Genomic DNA, 4,518 nt, shown 5'->3' on the forward strand with positions numbered 1-4,518 from the left:
TGTTATTACCTTTTAATCAGCAGCTCAGCCACAGCTTGAAGAAATGCATTGGGATGCATTAATGCATACTGATGTAGACATGCAGACTGCTGATATAAAAATCAAATGCTGGAGGAGGAGCTAGCCACACATTAATGCATTGGGGAGTTTTGTACGTTTAACGTTGAGATAAAAAAAGTGAAAGTAACAAGACAAGAGCTGCAAGACGGGGGAATGTCTCCCTGAACAAAAGCTCTTCAGTTGTTACAATGTGGAGTCTGTGACGACCAAAGACGCCTGCCTTCCGACGTCATATGGACTGAAATGATCATGATGGGATATGGGATACATCCCTGAAGGTCTTCAGACGTGGTAAGAGTACACAGAGATACAATGTAATATCCTGTGTTAAAGGCACTTCATCACGAAGAAGACCTTTCAAAATATATTCTCATCTAGCAGGCAAATGTACACTTTGGCTACAAAGTGTACATTTGCCTGCACCCACTACACCCACCCACCCTACACCCACCCACCAACACACACACAAACACCCACCAACACACACACACACACACACACACACACACACACACACACACACACACACACACACACACACACATATACACTCAAACTCACCTCAAACCAAACAGATATTTTTTACTTTGGTGTTAAGAGGATATCAATCACATAGTGTTCCTGTGTCAACACACCAAACAATATGAGGAAGTCTTCTACAGATCACGCACACATGGGGGTTGTGTGTGCGTGTGTGTGTGTGTGTGTGTGTGTGTGTGTGTGTGTGTGTGTGTGTGTGTGTGTTTGTCTGTGAGTGAGTGTGCATGTGTACACACATGTGAGTAGTTAATTTGGTCATATAGGATCACTGCAGTTTGGAGAAGAGAAAACAGTTTATGAAAAAAGTGTGTGTCTCTGATGTCTTCAGCTTCACACAATGCTCCATATACTGATGTTTTTGCACTGCATGAAAACACATCTGTATAAGGTATACTTTAGTGTTAGCCACAGTATTCAGCCACAGTTATAGCTCACACAAATACATCATTTCAAGCTTTGGATTATTTTTTGGTTTTCCCAAAGATTATTTGAATAGTTATAATAATGAATATAATATTATTTAAAGGGAATACATTTTTCAAGCAATCTGATTGGTCGAAAAATGTATATTTTTCGAGCGATCTGATTGGTTGATATACAAATATTTTTTGTGAGCTATCTGATTGGGCGATCTGAGTTAACATTAAACAAATATTAACTGTATCTATCAGATTGAATAATATCTCATCAAATCGCACCGGATCGTTAGAACCATTGAACCGAATCGCATCTAATCGTTCCATATAAAAATGTATCGTCCCTGAATCGGATCGTCCTATAAAAGAGAGATGGACACCCCTAGAAAATATACATCCACTAATCAGAGACCTGCTGTAGACACACACACACACACACACACACACACACACACACACACACACACACACACACACACACACACACACACACACACACACACACACACACACACACACACACAATGTTCCTGAACCACCAACAACTCTTACCTCCTTTGAAAAACTAACATGATCGATACAAATGTACATACATTAGATACAAACCTCAAACCCATTTCATAGCCTCTGGATATATAATTGCCTCTCAGCCTTCAGTCTGAGTTCATAATTTAAAGTTCTTAATAAATTAATGGACATTTAGTTAATTCCATTTTTGTTTGAATTATTCTGGTTCTTCCTGATACTTTAGCTTGCATCCTGTTGCTTGTCTTATACACTTAAATCCATTAAAAATAATATATGACAAAAACTAAACTTAAGAAATATGCAAACTACTCGTCGCCTGCTAATCAACAGTAATGATGGACAGACGATAACTTGGTCTGTGTGAGATGGTCCTTGTGTGAGATCATACATAGACTGACCAAGCAGCATCGGGCCGTGCATGACATCCCTTTTATATGCACATATTCATACAGATGTAGAGTAGGATAATAGCTGATCCCTCAGGACATAATGTCACCCTGAATGCCTAATATAGTAACATGATTGGGAAACGTATACCACTAAACATGGTGGCTACATTTTATCTATAGACAAACGCTGTTGAATGTGTCATATGCCATAGGTTGTCCTGGGATCACCCAGTATGGCCTACATGCTTTCCACACAATCCCATATGCACCTCAACATAACATTACAATAAACGACACTGAAACACCAAACACGTCAGTAGTAAAACATATAGACTATGTCTAGAAGAGATGACTTGGTATCACTAAGGCCATTCATAAGTCATTCCGTCCGACGGAGGAACGCGAGGCCTAATTTACGATTGAGTGGAAAAACAAACACAACTTCCAAGCTGTCTCAGAGCTCGGGACACGTGGTCACGCCGCAGTCTTTCCTCTGGCACAACGCTGCGACCAACATGACCCGCGCGCATATGGACCCCGGATGACTTGCTCATACCCAAATATAGTCGCCATAGAGTCAAATACACAACCGAAAAATAGACAGGTATGTCCACGTATGTGGTTGGAAATATTGCGGCAGAAAATAACGTAGGACGCATGTGACTTAAGGAAATATGAATTCCTTTCAAACCAGCAAGTAATTAAACACTTTGTATCCATTTTTTCAATACAAATTTCAATACAAAAGCCAAAACTTTGTCTGGCGTTCCATTACCGAATTTATTTGTTCATGACAAAGTTTTTTACGTGTATTGTAATTATGCTGTCTAATTGAGCCATCCAATGATGGTCCCACTGTGAATCACACAACCCTTGCTCCCCTGACATGATCTGCGATGCTGCTTTGGACGGCTGTAAAAGCCACACGGGAGTAAACAGGGAGGTCACTGGGTTTTCTGGAACGGGGTATGCAGTGCGTCATATTTAATGGTTTTGGCTAAGGGGCGCGCACGTATTGGGACGGGCTGGGACGGGCTGGGACAGCTCGAGAACAGTGGTGATGGAGAACGCCTAGACGCCATATCTGGGCAGCTTATTTTCCTAACAGGCCAATAAAAAGAGTGTTGGTGTCTAGTGGCCGTGTGCTCCTTAAATACAACTCCTTGTGGGAATGAAGTTGTTAGATGAGTAACTGTAAGATGATGGGTTATTCTTAGTAAAGAATAAATAAAAAAAAGTAGGTTTGGGGTTTCTGGAATTATATGGCTCATCTTGCCTGGCATACTCTGCATTTTAGACCAACCGAGGCCTACACAACATGGTAAAGATAATGTTATGTTTATTTTTGAAACATTTCATACCCTATATAATATATTTTGATATGGAAACAATGCCGCAATACAACTGATAACTAGATGGATTTAAACTCAGACACAGTTTCACCCTAAGGGAGATGGCTAAATAAGTAACAAAAGTTATCCAAACAGTTTCTTGTGTTTTTTGTTGTAAAAGACTCACTGTCCTATTACAAGGATCATTGTGAAAACCCAAAACGGTCAGATCGGGTGCTCTAGCTGACTCTGTGTAGTCATCAAGACCCCTGCAGCTGTAGTTTGAAGTGTGGCCGTTAAGCTCAAATCGAAGCCCTGAAGGGGATAAAAGTGATCAGAAAGTCTCCAGTTAAGGTTTAAAGGGGTCCATTGCTGACCGTAATAACACGCGCGCTCAAACGGTCGCTACAAACGCCGTGCATCCCCTGAAACGGTCCAACAGCACCAGGAAGCTCGGCTCTAAAACAAGGAAGTCGGGGGGTGTACTGAGCTGCTTTTAGACCTAGCCTAGACACAGCAGATACTTGAGTCACATCAGCAAGTGAAACCAAACATTGGCATTCTCTCAGACGGATACGCCTATTTGACTCACTGTCTTTGGAGGCTACTTACATACTGTCTAAGCAGCCTAGAAGGTTAGATGCTTACAAATAATAAGTAACTAACGTCAGTAATGTAAATAAAAAACATTTATTACTATTTGTAGATATTGTCGTGAAATTGTATAGACCTACGATATCGATCATTATTGAGTCAAGATAGCTGTTGACAACTGTTGACCATTAATAAACAAGGTGTTGCGTTGTAAGTTAGCCTACTGAGTGCAGGATTTATTTTAGTTAAAACATTTAAAAGCCTAGCGCACCGGCATTACTGTTAAGTTATGAGTCTGACTTAACAATGAATCGATCTTTCTTTAGGCACGTACCTGGTATTACGATTTTCATTAAGCCCCAATGTGGTCAAAAAAGTCCCAAGACGTGAGGAGAAGTGACCTCCACTTCCAACTGTCAGTGACTGACAGAAGAGCACGCGGGTGCTTTGTGGACACCCAGGCTGGTCTCCGCGTGACCACGCCCACCGTTACAACTAACCAATGGCGCGTCTCAGTTCCTCCATGTGCGGTAAGAGAATACACTCATTATATAGTGGCAGGCGTTTCGATTCGACTCACTTTATTTATTGTACAGAGATTTGACCAATATATATATAAATATCCATACTGTACATTTTACAAAGTATCCATTGTATAGA

General features: G+C 40.9%; 1 protein-coding gene across 2 annotated transcripts in view; it reads right to left on the bottom strand.

The window, feature by feature from the left end:
* pik3r6 (phosphoinositide-3-kinase regulatory subunit 6) overlaps nucleotides 1-4,259 on the bottom strand; it is an 18,637-nt gene extending 14,378 nt beyond the window's left edge. For both annotated transcript variants that reach the window (XM_084465048.1, XM_084465046.1), the window contains exon 1: nucleotides 4,193-4,259. The gene's annotated coding sequence lies outside the window, so the exon portion shown is untranslated. The remainder of the gene's footprint in view (nucleotides 1-4,192) is intronic.
* Between the last annotated feature and the right edge of the window lie 259 nt (nucleotides 4,260-4,518).

This window comes from Micromesistius poutassou (assembly GCF_964030765.1).
Source record: "Micromesistius poutassou genome assembly, chromosome: 3".
NCBI classification, from domain to species: domain Eukaryota; kingdom Metazoa; phylum Chordata; class Actinopteri; order Gadiformes; family Gadidae; genus Micromesistius; species Micromesistius poutassou.